The sequence below is a fragment of the Pipistrellus kuhlii genome, unplaced genomic scaffold (assembly GCF_014108245.1).
Source record: "Pipistrellus kuhlii isolate mPipKuh1 unplaced genomic scaffold, mPipKuh1.p scaffold_m20_p_15, whole genome shotgun sequence".
Lineage (NCBI taxonomy): Eukaryota > Metazoa > Chordata > Mammalia > Chiroptera > Vespertilionidae > Pipistrellus > Pipistrellus kuhlii.
The window spans coordinates 30,660,442-30,682,563 of NW_023425460.1; the positions used below are offsets into that span (position 1 = coordinate 30,660,442).

Below are 22,122 nucleotides of genomic sequence, written 5' to 3' on the forward strand. Positions count from 1 at the left end.
CTAATTTAAAGACACAGACTTGCAATTAGTTTCTACCAGTTTCTACCACTTCCAGCTATATGACCTTGATTAGTTCCCTAAGAACCTCAATTTCTCCATCTGAAAGTGGGAAAAATATCTACTTTACAAAGTTGATGTGAAGATTAGGGATAATGTGTGTGAAGTGAAAAAAGAGTGTCTGAGCCAGCACCGGTTTGGCTCAGTGGATAGAGCGTCGGCCTGCGGCCTGATAGGTCCCGGGTTCGATTCTGGTCAAAAGCATGTACCTTGGTTGCGGGCACATCTCCAGTAGGGGGTGTGCAAGAGGCAGCTGGTCGATGATTCTCTCTCATCGATGTTTCTAACTCTCCCTCTCTCTTCCTCTCTGTGAAAAATCAATAAAATATATTTTTTAAAAAAGAGTGTCTGAAATATAGTAAGCAGAGAAGACACTAAAAACAAGGAATCCAATATATTTATTTTTCCAAGAGGAGGGTGATTAGGATATTGATCATGTTATTATGAACATTAGCATGAGATGTGAGTTCATATTTTCTAAGGGAGTGGTTTCATTATTACTTTGCATTCTGCAACAAATTATAATTCTTAGCAAGATTAAAGTTGGGCTCTTCTGAGGCAAATAAGATAGATATTGTAAATCTTGTATCTTCACATTCCCCAGAGAACTGAGAGGGATTCTTTCCAGTTTCTTGTCAAAATTATCTCTGGGGGGAAAAAATGGTCAGTGGGAAAAAAGTCACAATGGCTGCTGATGTGCTGCCAAGTCCAACACCCATATCTCTTCAAAGGTCTAGCCCATAAAGAAATAATCACTTTCTGTCTTGACTGACAGCATTTATCTTGGATTTCAAAGCATCAAAGAACTGTTGGAGCCCAAGATGTTTTGTGAAATGATACTAATGTGTTCAATTATCTGTATTTGAGAGATTGTATTTCTAAAGCTGATAAACTCCAGCAAAGTCCATTTTCAGTATATAAACGTCATCTGCATTTAAAAAGGCACCCATTATTCTCATCTGCAGAGGCATTTATAGTCTAAAGCAGACTCACAGATGACTGGGGTGGAGGCCTTCATCTAAGACAGAGACAACAATAAAGAAGGCATTAGATATACAAGAAACCTAGTATTAGGTTCATCCTTATGTCTAGACCCAAAATGAGTTCTGGAATTACAGAAAAATATGCCTGTAAAATAGGAGTAAGTCTTCCTCTTCCTCTTCTTTCTCCAATAGAAATCAGTATGCTTCTATAAACAGCCTTTCCATGGGAATATTCTTGCTTCAGATTCTGCTAAGCAAAAACCACTTCTTCCATGAAATCTGCCTCTGTTCTACTGAGATGATGTCCATCAAACCTAAAATCTGTACTACTGATTCACCAAAATACTTCCTAAGAAGTATCATGAGTGGTAACATAAGTTATCCTAAAGCACTGAGTCACTTAGTGAGAAAGTCATTCCATTTTCAATTATTTCTGAATTTCTGATTTGTTAAAAAGTAAGTCTCAGTGTCATGCTAATATGTCATTAGCATCTCTCCAACACTTGCTAAGCTTTCTTTTTACAAGGATTCAGTCTCAGAGCCAAGGAACAGGCAACACTACCTAGATATAATCTAATAACACTATTTTGTTTATACCGTCTTTATTTTTAGTTACTGTCTTTTTATGGTAAGTGAACTGGTCTTCCATTTATAGTACTAAGATAAAGCTTACTTTCTTAATTCATTTATTTGAATTATTAAAGTTAAAAAGATGGATCAACTGTAAAATGGTATACAGATAAGGGGGAAATTATGGAAGGTAGGCTGAAAGTGAGTAAATTTTGAAGATTCTAGTTATTCTACAATCTGAAAAGAGAATATTTAAAAATAGAGACCCAGTGCATGAAATTCATGCACGGTAGGGGGATGTCCCTCAGCACAAACCTGCACCCTCTCTAATCTGGGACCCCTCAAGGGATGTCCAACTGCCTGTTTAGGCCCGATCCGACAGGCAGTCAGACATCCCTTTCACAATCTAGGACTGCTAGCTCCCAACTATTCACCTGCCTGCCTTCCTGATTGCCCCTAACGGTTACGGCCTAACCGCTTCTGCCTGCCAGCCGGATCACCCTCTAACCACTCCCCTGACAGCCTGATCAATGCCTAACTGCTCACTGTTCCCCTGCCAGTCCAATTGTCCCCAACTGCCTTCCCCTGAAACCCCAGTCACCCTCAAATGCCCTCCCTTACATAGTTCCTCTTTATTAGATAGGGTTTTTTTCTTTAGCATATTGGACAGTCCTAACTGGTTTGACTCAGTGGATGGAACATTGGCCTGCAGACTCAAGGGTTCTAGGTTCGATTCCGGTCAAGGGCATGTACCTTGGTTGGGGGCACATACCGAGTGGGGAGTGTGTAGGAGGGAACTGATTGATGTTTCCCTCTCATAGATGTTTCTAGCTCTCTATCCCTTTCCCTTCCTCTCTGTAAAAAATCAATAAAATATATATTTTTAAAAAGAAACATTTAAAATTCCTCAATATCTGCCTGGCTGGTGTGACTCACGGGTTGAGACCCTAGGCTGCCACCACTGGAGGGGGATTGCACCACTGGCCTGAAGATCAAGTGGTGAGTGTGCATGGTCCTGCCAGTCTGAGACCCCAGCCCAAGCTGCCGCCCGGGTCAGGGGATCGCAGGGCTTTGGTGCAAGGCCCTGCTGGTCTGAGATCCCAGCCCAAGCTGTCGCCGCGTCTGGGAAATTGTGCAGTGGGGATGCATGGCCCTATCAGCCTGAGATCCCAGCCCATCCCTTGCCACTTTGGTGCAAGGCCCTGCAGGTCTGAGACCCCAGCCCAAGCTGCGGCTGCTGGCCAGAATCACGCTGGGTGCTGGTGCCTCCCAGCCGGACACCCCAGGTTGCTGCCACTGGGCAAGGATTGCTGCATGAGGGGAAGGCACCTCCCAGCTAAACACCCTGGACTGCTGCAGCTGGGTGGACTTGGGGACTCCAGCAGGGCTAAGAGGACTGGGTGCCACCATCTTGTGGCTACGGGCATCGCCATTTTGTCACAGAGTGATGGTTAATTTGCATATTACTCTTTTATTAGATAGGATGTGCCTCTCTACTATCCAAAGGAAGAGCTACTCTCTCCTTCATTTGTAACCCCACAGGTCTGTTTGTATCTCTAAGATAGAGGAATTCCTCCTCTTTAAATTGCATTTTAGCTATGTGCATTTCTTATTTTCCTAAATGGAGTGTTAGCTCCTGGAAGTCTTGCTCATTTTTGTAGGTCCCCTTTTTGCTATACAAGATAAATTCTCTGTGAATGTTGAACTGGGAAACTGATTCACCTCCATCACACCTGTAGAAGAATACTGGTAGTCACTTTAAGAATTCTCAGGACCCACACAACATAATTTCTCTACAGCACACAATTTTAGTGAAAGCGTAATTATATTGAGCTATTTGGAATTCCTTTCATTTTATCCCTTTTTCTAGCTAATAACTTGATTATCTATACTGTGCAGGGTGCAGGATGGTAATAAAAGGGTAATATGCTAATTAGATTGGACATCTTCCAGACAAAACCATGGTGGTGGGGGCTGAGGCAGAGGTGGTTAGGGGTGATCAGGCCAGCAGGGGAGGGCAGTTAGGGGAGACAAGGCCATCAGGCAGATGCTATTAGGGGCATCAGACTGGCAAGCAGAGGTGGTTAGAGGTGATCAGGAAGGCAGGCGAGCAGTTAGGAGCCAGCGGTCCCATATTGCAAGAGGGATGTCTCCCTCTTTGGCCATCCCTCTTCAACACCTCAGATACTTATATCCTTCCAGGGTGAGGTTCAGATCATGCAGGGCTCTTCCAGGCCATGGAGAGAAAAGTCAGGGTTTTAGGCAACGGAATGTATGATCTGGTTTGCATTTTAAGAAGACCATTCTCTGCCTTGTAAACCACGCTTTAAAGGAGAGAGCAGTTAGGAGAAGGTGGTAGGTGCCAAAATGTTTTCTTCTGAGCTTTTAACTAGTCGTTTCCATGGGGGCTTAAGTTCAAAAAGATGATATGAATATTGAGGCTTGTCTAAACTCAGAAGCAATAATATTGGGTCGGCAGCTAAGTAATTGCGGGTTTCACACATATATGGCTTCAGTTGAATTTTTAGGTTTGCAGACATAGTACAAATGTAAAACACATTTTGTTATTTGATAGTTGGCTATTCAGCTGTTAATCAGTAAAAAAAGTTTTTTGATCTGTTTTGTAGTTTTCGTTTGGCGTTCGTTGAAAAATGGAAAATCAAAAGGAACATTTTCGTCATATTTTGCTTTTTTATTTCCGCAAAGGGAAAAACGCATCGCAAGCTCATAAAAAGTTATGTGCTGTTTATGGTGACGAAGCCTTAAAAGAACGGCAGTGTCAAAATTGGTTTGCCAAATTTCGTTCTGGTGATTTTTCACTCAAAGATGAAAAACGCTCTGGTCGTCCAGTTGAAGTTGATGACGCCCTAATCAAAGCAATAATCAATTCGGACTGTCACAGTACAACACGTGAGATTGCAGAGAAGCTTCATGTATCACATACATGCATTGAAAATCACTTAAAACAACTTGGCTATGTTCAAAAACTCGATACATGGGTTCCTCACGAACTGAAAGAATCACAGTTAACGCAACGCATTAGCAGCTGCCATTTGCTAAAGAAACGTAATGGAAATGATCCATTTTTAAAACGACTGATAACTGGCGATGAAAAATGGGTTGTTTACAACAATATCAAGCGGAAAAGATCGTGGAGCAGGCCAGGTGAACCAACTCAAACAACATCAAAAGCTGATATTCATCAAAAGAAGGTTTTGTTATCAGTTTGGTGGGATTACAAAGGAATTGTCTACTTTGAACTCTTACCACCCAACCAAATGATCAATTCTGATGTCTACATTGAACAACAAAATTAAACAATGCAGTTGAAGAAAAGTGGCCCGAATTGACAAATCGAAAAGGTGTTGTATTCCATCATGACAATGCAAGGCCACACACATCTTTGGTCACTCGGCAAAAATTAATGGAGCTTGGTTGGGATGTTTTGCCACATCCACCATATAGTCCTGACCTTGCACCATCTGATTACTTTTTGTTTCGATCTTTACAAAACTCCTTGAATGGTAAAAATTTCAATAATGATGATGATGTCAAATCGTACCTGATTCAGTTTTTTGCTAAAACCAGAAGTTTTTTGAACGTGGGATTATGATGCTGCCTGAAAGATGGCAAAAGGTCATTGATCAAAATGGGCAATACATTACAGAATAAAGTTATTTAGTTCCATAAAAAAATTCTTTAAAATCAGCAATTACTTAGTTGCCGACCCAATATATCCCAGGAATAGCTTAGCACATACTACTATATTAGCCCCATCCCGGCCATGTCCCAAATGTGGTTCTGTATTGGAGTTTATGATATACTTGTGGCCCTGTGCATGAAATTCGTTCATATTAAAAGGGGATTAGAGGAAATATTTTAATATTGCTATCTGCCCTTTATAATAGAAGTGTCAGAGATGAAAGAAAATTAGTAAAATGTATATGAAAATTTCCCTCCTGTTAGAGTCTGGGCTGCGCCACGGGACCTAGAGTCAAGTCCCTACCCACCACCCACATGTGCTTCGAAAACACAGGACACCTAGATCCGGCTGGCCCCATCCCCATTGGGTGAGACCCAGACCCAGTCAGCCCCACCCCTATCCTATCAAACCTCTTCAGGTGGGGGGTGCAGTCTCAGGTCCCCCAGCCCAGCACTGAGGCAGGGGGCACAGCCTGAGGTCCCAGTCAAGCCCCGCTGGGTGGGGAGCGTGGTCTGAGGTCCCCAGCAAGCCCTGCTGAGCAGCGAGTACAGCCTGAGGTCCCTTTCCCTGGCCAGGCGCCATGCAGCCTCAGGTCCCTGCTGTTCAGCTGTGATGTTACAGCATCCTGGCTAATTTGCATGTTCTTCTATTATCAGTATAGAGTGCTGCAACACAGACATTAAGAAGCTATATTTTATTCTCTCCATTTAAACCAGTGGAAGTCTTCCTTGTCCTTACCTAATTTTTCTGTTTTCAAACCATCTGAGGTTATAACTTCCCTGTGCTTTGTCTCAATACAAATACAGTCTTTCTGGGAAAGTCTGAGGAAAACTCATAAAATATTTGTATGTTTTATTTAGTTTTTCAAGTAGAAAAAGCAATAAGACATTTCCCTGTTCAAAAAGAAAAAACAAATCTGTTGACTCTAAATTACAAATAACTCAAACCAGCTGACCTTTAAAATGTCAAACTTCACATGTGGTCAAGCCTCAGACAGACTCTAAGCTAAGTTTGGGGAAAAATAATTTAAATAATGAACTGGTAAAGCAACTAAAGTAAAATATTTGGATGATGATTCAGTTGAGTAATCACTAGTGACCCAAAACTGCCACTTGTTTCGGATAGATGCCACGTAAGATTTTAACTTGAGTGAGTTCAGAAACAACCAATTATGCTCTGTCTTTCCAAATTGACCAGGGGCTAGAAGCAAGAGGATAAGGAGTGTCTGATCTATTCAAGATTGACATTCTGAGACTTTAGAAAATACTGGAAACAAGTCTATCACACATATGACTCACTCCTGGCTTGAATAAAGGTTTTTGTTTTGTTTTGTTTTTCCCAGATTAAAGACTAAAACCTTTATAGGACTGAAAAATTAGGGACTTTCCCCTCCCTACAAATTTCCCATTATGTAATTCAAAATAAAAAGAATACTTTAAAAAAAAGTGTAAAAAAGCCCAATAAATTTGATTTTCTCCACAGTGGCCACTTTTATGTGTTTTTGTTGTTGTTGTTGTTGTTGGTTTTTTAAGACATAATTCATTTACAAAAATCTGGTGCATCTTATTTTGCTAGCACTCTAAGCATATGCTTGGTTTGCCTGTATGGATCCCCATCCATAGCTATATTATTTGGGTTTCTTATAATTAACACTAGAGGCCCAGTGCATGAATGTGTGCATGGGTGGGGTCTAGCCAGCCCAGCCTCAATTGGGGAGGATCAGGGCCAGGCCTGTTGGGAGGAGGAGATAGTGGGAGGTTTGCGGGCAAGGCCGCCCCAATAGGGGCCAGGCTGGCTGGGGGAAGGAGTCAAGGGCAACTTGCGGGTGGGTCCCAACCCCCGATTGGGGTGGGGTTGGTTGATCAGGGGTAGGGCCGGCCAGGGGGAGAAGCTTCAGGCCAATCAGGGTGGTGGGGGCCCATCGGGGCAGAGCCAGCCAGGGGAAGGGGCTGTAGGAGGTTGGCCAGCTAACTCTACCCTCTGATCTGGCTGGTTCTCTGGCCTTAGTGGGCATCATAGTGACTAGTCGTTCCAGTCATTACAGCATTCTGGCCACTGGCTTTTTATATATATGGACTAGAGGCTCAGTGCATGAAATTCAGACATGGAGGGAGGTTCTCTCAGCCCAGCCTACACCCTGTGGGATCAGGCCTAAACTGGCAGCCGGACATCCTTCTTGCAATCTGGGACTGCTGGCTCATAACAGCTCATCTGCCTGCCTGCCTGATCACCCCTAACTGCCTCTGCTTGCCTGCTTGATTGCCCCTAACCTCTCTGCCTGCCTCTGCCTTCAGGCCTCTCTCTAGGCCTGATCCGCAGCCTCTGTGGGAGCTGCTGATCAGCCCTTGTTTCTCTCTCTCTTCGGGCCTCGCCAGCAGCTGTGGTGGCCTGATCCTTGTTTAGAGATCAAAACACTTTTGAGCCGAAACCGGTTTAGCTCAGTGGATAGAGCATCGGCCTGCGGACTGAAAGGTCCCGAGTTCGATTCTGGTCAAGGGCATGTACCTTGGTTGCAGGCACATCCCCAGTAGGGGGTGTGCAAGAGGCAGCTGATCGATGATTCTCTTTCATCATCGATGTTTCTAACTCTCTATCCCTCTCTCTTCCTCTCTGTGAAAAATCAATAAAATATATTTTAAAAAAAACACTTTTGATATAGGTGATCTTTTTTTAAATATGACAAATTGTATATATTGATTCCCTTTACGTGTCATGTAATAGTAACACTATTATGTTGAACTATGTGTATTATTCTAGATTTCACTATACAACAACAACAAAAATCTGAGTTTTTTTCTTTATAAGGACTGTATTGGCTTCTAGTGTACAATATAATTGTGCCACAATTTGTATAAAAAATTAAAAATGATAATAAACTACACTAATAAACTGTAACATTAAGTCTTAGGTACGTCTTCCATCAATCAGAGGCTATAGTAATGCTCCCCAAGAAAACCCTTAGCAAAGTAGTAACACAAAATTGACAGTGTTTGCAAGTTTGTGTTTGAGTTACATAACCATGATTATAAGTATGTCAAAATTACCTGTAATTTTGCCTGTATTTTTGCAAAATTACCTGTAATTGAATAAATAAGCAATATTCTGTCAAAAGTCACAACTTTGACACAAAGAAAGAAACTTTTCAGAAAAGAGATGTTATCCAAGTAAAATGAGCAAATTGACTCATTAATTTCAGAATACGTATCTATCTACATTGTATCACAATCTGAGAATGTTCAGAGAACTTCCTAACCACAGGCACTTTTGTTTCTGAATGTAAATTATCATGTAAGTGTTAGAGGCCTGGTGCAAGAATTTGTGCACAGGTGGGATCCGGCTGATCAAGCTGATCAGGGTGGCCTGGCTAGGAGAAGGGGCCACAGGTGTTTGGCTGGCCAGCCCCACCCCCAGGATAAACTCCCAGTTGAGGAAACAATTTGCATATTAGCCTTTTATTATATAGGATATGAAAATGCTATCTGCAAAGTAAAACACATAGACCTACAAAACTTAAAAACAGCATCTGCTGTGTAAACAGTAATTCTGAACTAGATGGCCTTGATGATCACATCTTAGTTATAACAAAAGGTAAATTTCAAATCTGTTTTACCAAATGTGAACAACTTCTAACAAGAAAACAGCTTTTTTTTTTTCACTTGATAAAAACATGCTCGTGTTTTTCATTGGAATTTTTCAGAAGTATATGTTTTTAACCTTCCTTTTCACTTGTCTATATTATGCAAATTTTCTATGATGAGCAAAATAGGCAAAAATGAACTAATTTCTCTTTTTAAAAACTATATTAATCCTTATCATACACCATATCCCTACTACTACCACACTACACATATACACAGTGACAAAAAGAGATTCAAAATAGAGGGGAGCTTGAGTGAGCAAAACAAATGATTTGTAATGCCAAATAAAATATATTTAATGTGGGGCTTTAAAAGACTGTAGCAATTTTATTGAGATGATAATTATCTGCTGATCACAGAAAAAGATTGTGAAAAGTTGAGCTACATGTTAGGCATGGTAATTCAACTTTAGACATTAAAATATTCAATATGAGGTAACAACAAACCTTATTGCCTTGTCACCTTTTACTGTTAATAAATATTGCTCTAGCTATAACCACTAACTGAAGATTGACTATAGATGTACTATTTTTGGAAGGAGAAAATTGATACTTAATAAAGATAATATCAAACCTTTATTAGTGTGAAAACTTAATGCTATTAGTTTTCTTATTCTGGTCTTTAGTGTAGTAGTGTTGTTATTCTGGTGTTAAATATAGCAGATAAACTGTTATATTTAAAAATACATTTTTATTTCAAAGAGAGAGAGAGAGAGAGAGAGAGAGAAACATCAATGATGAGAGATGATGAGAGAGAAAATCTCCTACATGTTACCCACTGGGGATTTAGCCCATAAACCAGGGGATGTGCCCTGACCAGAATTGAACTATGACCTCCTGGTTTATAGGTCGATGCTCAACCACTGAACCACACTGGCTAGGCAGATTTACCTTCTTTAAATTAATAACATCTATATGAAAGCTGAACTATAAAACTAAAATAAAAATGTTCTAATTTGGTTTTAATTTTATCTTCTTCAACTTAATCTCCTAAGTGAATTCCTTTTTCACTTTTGTTTGGTGACTGCTTTTCATTAAACTTTATTAGGTTTAACAGAGGAACTGTAACAGTTGTTGAAATTATAATGTTAATATATCTGGCAGAATCAATGTATACTCTGCTGTATACTTACAAAGAACTACTGTGAGATCACACTAACTGTTCAAAGAAAAGAAACAACAGCCACCTCTTTTTCAAGAGTTTTGCTCTTCTTTCTTCTCAACTATTTCTCTACATTTTCATCAGAGGAATGGAGTAAAAAAAATAATGAGTATTTAAAGGAAAACAAAAGTATATATAATTTATTCACAAACTCTTCTCTCATATAGAGATATCTGAGACCCAGCTCATGTGTTTCAAGAACTATAAGAGTGAGTATAAGGGTACATTATTCAACAGAGAATACTTAAGACAATAGTAGAGGTTGGAGCTAGGTTAGTTAGGCTTCTGGCATTTGGTTATCCTAAACAAATTGTTGAACCTAGGGGATTTCTTCAAAAATCAGAAAAGTTAATATTAATAAAACTTGAGCTCTGGAAGGAATCTTATTAATTCGCCTTAGAGAAAAAGTCTAACTAATGCTAGTTTTAGAAATTGAATGGAAATACAAAAAAGACTTTCCCTCTCATAATAAGGTAGAATAAAGTTGCCAAGTATTGGTCCACTTTTCTTTAAAACTCTCTACTTATCCAACCTTTTTACTCTATTCTACAGCTCCACTCCAGGCCCCCGTATCTCATATGAGATTTTCCATAACAATCTCTTAGACAGACTTCTAGACTTTGATTTCTCAATCAGAACTCAGATATGTTAGTCCTGTATTTTCCACAAGATTTTCCCTCAATACAATTTTTTGTATTTCCCTTAAGGAAAGGAACCATATATTTCATTTCTACTGTGTCCCAACAAAGGCACATACAATAGCTAACAATAATTCATATGCATTAACTAATTAAATGCTTACTATGTGCCAGGCACTGTTCTAAATATTTGACATAAACTCATTTAATTCTTACAACAACCTAATGAAATAAGTACTATTATAATTTCCATTTTGCAGGCAAGACTTACCAAGACCGAATGATGGTATGGTGAGGGATTTATAGCCAAGCAATCTGGTTCCAGAGCCTATGTTACACTATCTTCTCAGGGAAAGGGGGACTTCATATTAAATTTTTCAGTAAGAACTTAGCATGAGTGGCTTGGAAGATATTCAGAACTTAATACACTTTAAAGAGAAAATCCTTAAGCATGGCTGAGTTGTGTTTTATACATACTGCCATCTCACTGTTTATAGTTGTCAATATAATAATTTCTTACACCTGAACTAAGAAACTGTTTGTACCCTCATAAAAACAGACTTGACAGTGGTTGCTATATGTGGTAGAGGTTGGAAATAGGCCACTCAAAATACCCATGTCAAAACTCCAGAGCCTGGACCTGGTTGGAGTTTTGATTCCTAGTCAGGGCACACAACTAGGTTGTGGATTTGATGCCCCACTGGGGTGGGAGGAAACCAATTCTGAGGTCGATGTTTCTCTCTCACACATCACCATCTTTCTCGCCCCCAGACCTCTCTTTTCCTTTCTCCCTCCTTTCTTCTCTCTCTAAAAATCAATTTAAAAAAATGTTTTGGGGTAGGATTAAAAACAAACAAACTCTGGAGCCTGTGAAAAATGGGTCTTTGCAGATATAATTAAGTTAAGGATTCGAAATAAGGTCATCTTAAAGTATCTGGTAGATTCTAAAATCCAATTACAAGTTTCCTCAGAGAAGATACACAAGAACAGAAAAGAAAAAGGCAAATTGACCACAGCGGCAGAGATTGGAGTAATGCAGTCTGCAAGCCAATAAATGCCTGGAGTCACCAGAAACTGAAATTTGCAAGGAACAGACCTCCTGGGAGCTTTCAAATGAAGCTGGCCCTGCAACCTACAATAGATATTGGACTTATGGCTCCTAGAACTGTGAGAGAATAAATTTCTATTGTTTTATGCTACCGTGTTTGTGGAAGTTTGTTACTAGAGCCATAAGAAACTGCTACACTATCATCTGCTATCTGTAATAGACTGTGTACACTCCTAGAACAGGCACTATCTTTGTAGTATTCCCTCTTTCTGTCTAGTATAGTACCTAAGAAGCATGGGTATAATGGCAATAATACTGAAAAATAAGAGTGAAAATGGAAAACAATAGGGCTGATTTACTACACAAAACTTATGACCTTGGCATTTAATGTATTCATTCAGTAAGCATACACTGAGAACCTACTATGTGCCAATGAGCTGGGCAACCAGGAAGTCAACCATGAAGAAAGACAAAAATGGTCCTTGCCCACATGTCATTTTAGTGACTTATTACGTTATATTTTTTAATTTCTTATTGTTTTTAGTATTACATGTCTCCTTTTTCCTCCATTGATCTCTCTCCAGTCACCCCCACCCCCAGCACATGCCCTCACCCCCCCCCCCAATGTCTGTGTCAATTGGTTAAGCTTATATGAATTGCATACAAGTCCTTTGCTTGATCTATTACCCCCTCACCCTCCCTTGCCTTCCCTCTGAAGTTTGACAGTATGGTTGATGCTTCTCCGTCTATGGTTATATTTTTGTTCATCACTTTATGTTGTTCATTATATTCCACAGATGAGTGAGATCAAATGATACTTATCTTTCTCTGACTGACTTATTTCACGTAGCATAATGCGCTGCAGGACCATCCATGCTGTTGCAAATGGTAAGAGTTTCTTCTTTTTTACAGCAACATAGTATTCCATTGTGTAGATATACCACTGTTTTTTAATCCACTCATCATCTGCTGATGGGCACTTAGGCTGTTTCCAAATCTTAGTTATTGTAAATTGTGTTGCTATGAACATATGGGTGCATATATCCTTTCTGATCGGTGTTTCTGATTTCATGGGATATATTCCTAAAAGTGGGATTATTGGGTCAAATGGGAGTTCCATTTTTAATTTTTTGAGGAAACTCCATCTTTGCTGCACCAGTCTGCATTCCCACCAGCAGTGTGTGAGGGTTTTTTTCTTCACATCACCACCATGTGTTGGCCCTTTAAGAGAAACTCCAGCTGCCTCCATGTCACTCAGCCATAATCCCCATTGCTTTTACAGCCTGTTATGGGGACTTCTCTTCCCAGCACTGGAACCCTGGGCTGAGTGGCCTGGAGTGGGGCAGGGACCTCTTGCTCCTCATGGGAGGCCCCTTCAGCCAAGCTATCCCTCCCAATTAAAAACATTCCACATGTGGATGAACCAGCCCTTTCTGCACTGCCACCCCTCCTACCAGTCTCAATGTGCTTTCTTCTTTAATTCTCTAGTTGTAGGACTTCCAGTCAACCAAATTTCAGGCATTTCTGAATGATGGTTGTTCTGTATTTTCAGTGGTAATTTTGATGTGGTTGTGGGAGACGGTATTTACCTACACCGCCATCTTGGTTCCTCTCCAAGTACAAATATTTTATGGCTTTGATTAAATTTATTTCTAGGTATTTTATATTATTTTATTTTTGATGCAATTGTAAATTAGTTTTCTTTCTCAGTTTCCCTTTCAGACAGTTCATTATTCGTGTATAAAATTAAAAATGTTTCTGGATATTAATTTTATATCCTGCTACTTTGGAAAATGCATTTATTAGAGCTAGTAGTTTTTGGTGAGGTCTTCAGGGTTTTCTATATGCAATTTCATAAAATCCAGCATCCATTTATGATAAAAACTCAGCAAAGTGGGAATAGAGGGATAATACCTCAGCTTAATAAAAACTATATATGACAAAAGTATGGCCAAAATCATTTTAAATAGACATAAATGAAAAGTGTTTCCTTTAAGATCAGGAACAAGACAGAATTGTCCAATTTTACCACTCATATTAAATGTAGTACTGGAAGTCCTAGCCATGGCAATCAGACAAGAAAAAATAAAAGGCATCCAAATAGAAGAAGAAGAAGAAGAAAAAAAAGACGAAAAACTATCATTATTTGCAGATGACATTATCTTATAATTAATTCTCTAATCGTAAGAACAGGATTCATTGTAAATTCCCAGGAGGGACAGACTTAAAGGAGTGCAGTTTGGCAAGAAAATAACTTCTCTGAGACTTCATTCTACAGTAAATAATAGAAGTGATATAAGTACTGCTTGCCTTATTAGAGAATTGTGTTCTCATTTAAAATAGGTTATTTGTAATGATAATACATACTTCTTATTAGATGCTCATATGTACCTAGGTTGTGCTATGTATTTTATACAAATTATATTATTTTACTCTCATAACAAACTAGTAATTATTTACATATGAATTATATATAGTACATTTGAATATAGATGTCATAAATTTTTATTTATGTGACTATTTTATATATTTATAGCATATATAAAATAATACACTATTATTTCAGCTTTACAGAGAAACAGATTTAGGGACAATAAACATCATGCCCAAATCTGCATACCTGATAAAAGGTAGAGCCAGCATGCGAACTAGGCTTATTCCACAGCCGTAGTTTTAACCACTACATCATACTTATTATGCAAATGTTAAAAATTTTAAAAAAAGAGAGAGAGAAGGTGGAGGGTAGTGGCAAAAATAACCTGCCAATCTGGTCCTTTTTTGTCACAGTTGCATTTTGAATAACCAGTGGCTTATCCCATGATTTGAAAATAATCATTCTATTTACTTCAACTTGTTTGTCTAATAGTAACCTCACAATAAATCCAAAATTTTTCTTTTGGGGGCTACTCTGAGAAATATAAAGTATGTGATAACTTTTAAGATGTTACCTTGTTCTTCTAAATTCATTCAGTGTCATCAAAGTCTCGAAAATTGTCATGCATAACCTGGAGTGTATTATGCTAAGTGAAATAAGCCAATCAAAGAAAGACAAATATCACATGATCTCACTTACATGTGTAATCTAATAAACGAATAAACTGACAAACAATATAGATCCAGAGACATGAAAGCATGCAACAGACTGATGATTCTCAAAGGGAAGGGGGTGGAGGTGGGAAGAGATTAACCAAATAATTTATATACATGTATGCATAACCCATGAACACAAGACAACAGTGTGATGAAGGTCTGGGGAGGGGGCAGGAGTGAGGAGGAGGAGACCAATGGGAGGGGGGGGGGGGGTTAGAGAAGGAGGAAGGGAGACACATGTAATATTTTCAAAAATAAAGATAAATAAATAACAATTTAAATAAAATTAAAGAAAGAAAATTGTTATACATAAAAACTATGGTTTGTATTGTAATAAATCCAATTACAATTGATCCTTTTTTTCACTAATTCTATATTTGCAAATTTATCCACTTGCTAAAATGTATTTGTAACCTCCAAAATCAATAATTGCAGTGCTCTCATAGTCATTCACAGAAAATTTGACACCCAATTCAAATGTTCCCAACTGAAGTCAAAATAATAGGTGACTTCTTGTTTCAGCTTTCAAACTGATAACAAGTGTGCTTTTCCCCTCCTTATTTCATGAGACATTTCTGCATTTTGGTGCTTTTTGTTGACGATTTTGCTATTTAAAGTGGCCACAAATATTGTGCTGAAGTGCTCTGTAGTGATTCTGAGTGCAAGAATGATGCGATGTGCCTTACAAAGCAAATACAGCTCTAGTAACTGGCCTTTTGCCCTTAAATTGCCCACTTGTTGGCCTTGAGTTAAATGATAATGAAAAAATAATACAGTTTCTCCAGAAGAAGGAGGTGTCTCATAATAGCACGAAGACATCTCTAGTATGTGCTGAAGTTATGGAAAAAATGAAAAAGAGCTTAATTTCTGGATTCTTGAGACAATGACCAAATTTTTTTAAAAGCAGAGAAAAAACATTGTTATGAGTCAGAAAACTGTTACACCATTTCAGGTTGTGTTTTATTATAAAGAAACACTGCATACAATTAATTATTTGTATGAAGTACATATAGGGTTGGGCAAAAATAGGTTTATATTTTTGAATATGTGAAATACAAAGTTTATTCTTGTATTATTATTTATTAATTATTGTATTATTTTCCATATGAACTACTTTTGCCCCACCCTATATTAAATAAAGTATCCTTAAACAAAGCTATGTATTGACTGGCTGTTAAAAGTGTGGCCAGAAGCTCACAGGAACCTAATTTTGATTTCCTCCAAGAACATGACTCAGTATTCCCTAATTCACTGTTTTTGGCAACTTTATAAAACATAACTACTACAGCAGTTCATTAAAAAAGAAACAATGAATAGAAAGAAAGAAATCCTTTGTTATTGATAGGCTCTTTTGAACATTATCTCTGTTTTCCAAAAAGATATTTAAGCAACAAAAGCAGAAATGTCTAGAGAAGGAGTTTGCGAGGAAAATGAAAGGAGGAGGAGGAGGAGGGGGGGGGGGGGAGGAGGAGGAGGAGGAGGAGGAGGAGGAGGAGGAGGAGGAGGAGGAGGAGGAGGAGGAGGAGGAGGAGGAGGAGGAGGAGGAGGAGGAGGAGGAAGAGGAGGAGGAGGAGGAGGAAGAGGAGGAGGAAGAAGGAGGAGGAAGAGGAGGAGGAAGAGGAGGAGGAAGAGGAGGAGGAAGAGGAGGAGGAAGAGGAGGAGGAAGAGGAGGAGGAAGAAGGAGGAGGAAGAGGAGGAGGAAGAAGGAGGAGGAGGAGGAGGAGGAGGAGGAGGAGAAGAAGAAGAAAAGAGGAAATCCATATTGGTTGGCCTCAGAATAAAGTTATTCTACAATAAACTTGAAGCCACATTAAGAAGGTACCTGCAGGTACATTCATTCTTGTATGGCTTAATTAAAATGTAAATAAAACATTCCATGAGAGATGAACACTATAGACAGCTAATATTATTACTACAGTGAATTCATTTTTCTAGATCTCTATAAAAAAATCAACCTAGTACACTGTAAGAGATACCTCAAATATGAACTCTGCTACCTTCCAACCTATCTGCCCATGGACAACTCGTAACATTTCTTAGCCTCATCCCTAAAAGGAGGAAATAGTATCTATCGCATAGTTTCTCTGAAAATTAAATAAGATAACAATGGTAAGCATTTAGCACATCATAAAGATTTAGTAATGTCAATAAGTTATTGCTCTTATTATTTTGTTACTCTTGTTAAAAAATGATAGAATATTGACAATTTCACATGGCTGAACCTAATATTATAGCACAGCCCAATGTTTAATGTTAAATAAACAGTTAGGACAATATTTTTGTCTAGTAGCTATATATTCTGGCTGACAAGTGAAAATGTTTTTCCTCTAAGGCTCAATGTCTGCTGTGGTTTGGCTGCTAACATGGAGTATGATGGGATATTATAATTAGAACCTTTCCAAATTCTGACAATTTCAGTAGCTATCCCTCATGAAATCTTTAGCCAAAGTTGGGAATATGTTTATGTTTGGTGGCAACATTCCAATGTGTTGAATATATAAAATATTGAGAGAAAAGTCACAAGACAATTGAAAAAAGATCTCAAACAGAATCAACCCCACATTTATATAACCTGGTTTTGGATAAAATACAATCAGATTCTCACGCTGCCTAAGCTACTCTCGTTTCATTCTTAGACAGTTATTTCATGCTGTAAAATTGCCCTCTCATTCCCAAATTATTTATGTAGTTCTTAATCCCTATCCACAAAGTTTCCTTCCTGTTTTCCCCTTCCTGGGAGAAGAATCAGTGTGATATAAATAGGAAGACATGGACTTTAGAAACAAAATACTAATTTAACCCTAGCTCTCTGAATGATCTGAATAGTGTCATCTAAAGCTTTCTAAATTATACCAAAAAACAATGCTTTCTTGTGAGGAATCTACGAAAGTGAGAAGAGATGGATGAAAAGTTGCCAAGTTATAACAAGTTTATGTTCACAACAAAACAACAATAAAAACAAATGAAAGAGCTGGGGGCAAAAGGATACCCTATGGAGAAAGTTTCTCTATGAACTCAATAGGTTCCCTAACACTTAACAAGACTCTCATATAGACAAATGAATTCCTGACTCAGTTTCTAGGTAAAGTCACTAAACATAAATATCTGAAAGCAAAGGAAAAAAATTGGTTTCTTCTTGATAAGATGTAAAAAAACACAATCAAGAATCAGAAGAAAAGAGCTATCAAGATGTAGCTTTCTAATGTCAGAGTTGCCAATAACCAACCAACCAGAGGCCAAGATAAAGTTATGGTAAAGAAAATTCACTATGCATTCTAGATAAGATCATAATTCTAATTAAGCAATCAATTAGGGTTAGTTCTACCTATAGTTCTATTCCATTGCACTTTTATCCAAAGTATATTTCATTTCATTATTTACTTATAACAAAAATGTTATATTTTAATAATCATTTAAGGAGGAAAAAAATCTAAGTCTAGAGTCTGGAGTGTATAGTTATTCTTTTTAATTACTTACTGTAAAAGAACAGTTGTCAAAACTCTAGAGTTGGGAACCATCCCGTTGAATGACTTTAAGGTAATTCACTCAAACTCTTTGGAACTTGTTTCCACTCAACAAATATTGTTCAAAAAATCAATATTTACTGACTCCTAAATGCCAATGTGTTAAACAATGGTTCTTGCCATGAAAGCACAACATCATGGTAGTAGTTTAAACAACAGGTCTAATGTGTCTTCCAGCTCAAAAATGAAAATATGTTCATATTGTAGATTCCAAAATAAGAGAAGCTCCTGGAGCTTTCCCAACAGAGACACTGGAGAGATTGTAAGCTTCTATGGAATGTGCTTCAGGTATTCTTTCCTGGTAAAGGAAATACACAAACCATTCTTCTAAAACCCGCAATCACTTCTCATTATCTACAATATGCAAATAAAATATCTTAGCTTGTTCTTCAGAATTTTTCACAATATATCCCAACATAACTTTACAAATTTTGTCCTTTCATTTTTCAACTCAAGCCCAATGTTTCAGTCATATTAGTCAACTCACTGTCTCTAAAATTGATCATATTCCCACTTCTCCTTATTTCTTTAAACTATTTTCCTAACATGTAATGACTTTTCTAGCCTTCATCTGAAATGTTTACCCATTTTTCAAATGTCTATTTCATTCATTCATTCATTCAAAATTTAATGAGTGTTAACAACATGTAGGCTCTGAGAATATAACTCAGAACAAAACAAAGTTCCTTACATTCAAATGAGAAGTGACAAAAACTAAACAGATAAATAAATATATAATTTAAAGAGAAATAAAAAAGAATAAGGGTGCTAGAGAGTCCTGAGGTCAGACTGGGGATTAACATTCTATATAGGTAGTTAGGAAAAACCTCCCTGTCACTTGAACAGAAACTTTAAGGAAGTCAGAGACAAGCCACAAAAGCATTTGAGGGAAATTTCGAAGCAGAATAGCTAATGCAAAACCCCTTACATAAAAGTACATTCTATATTTCCTAGGAAGAACAAGGAAGCCAGTGAAGGTAACAAATGGAAGAGAGTAATAGGAGAAAGATCGGAGAGTAGGCAGTAAGATGGGGTGGGATATAGGGTGAATGACAGACCACAGGGCCTTCTAGGCCACTGTAAGAACTCTGGCTTTAATCTGAGAAACATGAGATTCCAATGGGAGGTTTAGAGCAGAAGAGTCAAGTGGTCTGATGTAGATTAAAAAGGACCCATGTTTGAATGCCAATGAAAGTAAAGGATATGGGGGGTGGGGAGGAGGGATTGTAAATTCTGAGGAGAGAAGATAAAATGAAAAAAATAGGAGAGTAAATGGATAAGAAAAACAATAAAATCGCTGAGCATCACCATGGCCTATTCCAGGTTATTGAAATTCATGAAATTGAAGTGAGACTAGCTTTTTGTGTTTTTTGTTTGTTTGTTTTTTCCCAGCCACATAAAACTACTTGGGAGCAATTCAAAGCAGGCTGCACCCAGTTAACTCCACTGTCTCCCTAACCCTAACTCTAAACATTTCAGGTTTCAACCACCTCTTCTATTTCATCAGTTCCACAAATATTTTTCTAAAACCATAAGGCACGGATCTCTTTCCACTAATGTAGAAAAATAAACCAAATGCATCTTTATCAATTGCATCTTTCAGCTTTATCTTGTTTTCCAACTACATTTTAATTTCCTTAAATACAGAGACAGCCGAAACTGGTTTGGCTCAGTGGATAGAGCATCAGCCTACAGAATGAAGGGTCCCGGGTTCGATTCCAGTCAAGGGCATGTACCTTGGTTGCGGGCACATCCCCAGTAGGGGGTGTGCAGGAGGCAGCTGATCGATGTTTCTAACTATCCTTCTCTCTTCCTCTCTGTAAAAAAAAAAAAAATCAATAAAATATATATTTTTTAAAATACAGAGACAATTTATTACTGAATATTCATAATACAGGATAAGCTCATTATGTAAGCAAGTTTAATTTTTATAAATAAATGTTCAAGATGACAAAAAACATATTTTTTTTTACTGTAGAAAATACTTTATTGTTCCCTTGGGTTTTAGGAAACTAGAATAGCCCCTCAGCCTTTTAGCTTTCTGACTTCTTTATGACTAATGCTAAAATTTAAATAGTTGTGTTTTCATAGTAACTGGGTGTTTTTTTTAAATAGAACATCTTTAGTAATAATTCCCTAAAAAGAAAAAACTAAGACATTCTGAAGTAGAAAATGTTAATATATTCCAGTATAGACATGAGATTATGTTGCTGCCAATCATTTACTGAAAGATCTATAAGAAAGTTGAGGCAATGATGATTTAATTCCCAAGCCACAGCCCAGCTTTTGTATTGAATCATTGGAGCACAGTAAGATATAATTCAATTCAATAAATTTTCATTGAGTATCTACTATGTGCAAGACACTGTGCTAAATCTATGGTGGAAATAATAAAGTATAAGAAAAGCCTTGCAATCGATAAGCTTATTTATACAAGACCTGTAAAGAGATCAAATATTAATAGCTTATGGAAAGAAGTATCATCCCTCTTCTCTACAGGCATACTTAGTGGTAGCCAGGTGCGAAGTAAACTAAAATGTGATATAGGAGTCAAAAAGTATTCATAATATACTGGTTCAAAGCACAGCATTTGAAGTTAGACACAATTGGGTTCCAATGCTGGTTATACTTTCTTGCAGTGTTTGACCTGGACAAATTATTTAACATCTCTGAGCCTTAGTTCACAACGAGGATAATGGTTATGGTAGGAATAACTGCAGTTAAACAGTATTCAGTTTTCTAGTTCTGGGCACATAGGAAGATAATACATTCTTGTCCCCTTTTTTCTCTCTTTGACTTCAAGAGTTGCCATCCAGTTATTCACCAGTAAAAATTTAGATTGTAAGATTGCCTAAACACTGTAATTGGTGCTAAAATAGAATAAATCACAAGGATAATAGAGCAGGGAGAAGCTAACTACCTAGAAATATTGGATAAGGCTGCACAGAAGAATTGTCTTTTGAGCTGAGTCTTAAAGGATAAAGAGGGTTAGGGTATATGAGCCAGACAGAGCTGCATATATGATAATATAAGAATACAATGTCATATTCTGGAAAAGGCAAGTTGTTCAGATATATAAAATGTCCTAAAGTTTTGCAATGTAATTTTTTTTAAATTGAATATAGTTGTCCTCTTGGACAACAAATTCAGACCTTAGGATTATCCCTGTTCCCTACCTGTCATTTTATAAACCTTTCAAGTTTTCTTCTGAATATATTTCTACCCTTTTTACCCTTCACTATTTCTCTTTAGTTAATAAGTTCCATAAGTTATATAAAAGAATTCTTCCTTTTATTTTACTTAAGCTTCTATAAACTAAAGAAACTTCTATGATGGTTCTCTTATGCTACAGCTCCAATCTGTATAATTTGTTCCTGAACACCTCCACCACCACTACTCCTCCTTTTCTTCCTTTATTATTTTAGTTGACCTTCTGATTCCATCATTTTGAATTATGGTGACAAAAAAAAATTACACATGATACTCTAGGTACAAGGGCACTGTTTTATCCAAGGATAAAATGGTTTTCCAGAAAGTTATCAATAACTTTTGCCACAACGACATCAGAAACACTATTCCATAGTTCTTGGTTTCCATGTCCGTAGTCACATACACTGAAGTTCACTGTTTTTGTTTTTGTTTTCTGTTAGAATGGCACAAAAATTAAACCTGCAGACTCTGGAGTCAGACTGCCTGGATTCAAACCCTGA

General features: G+C 37.7%; 1 protein-coding gene across 1 annotated transcript in view; it reads right to left on the bottom strand.

Annotated features, from left to right (window-relative positions):
- The window catches only part of HPSE2 (heparanase 2 (inactive)), a 439,765-nt gene that overhangs the window by 289,873 nt on the left and 127,770 nt on the right, over window positions 1-22,122 (bottom strand). The window lies entirely within an intron of this gene.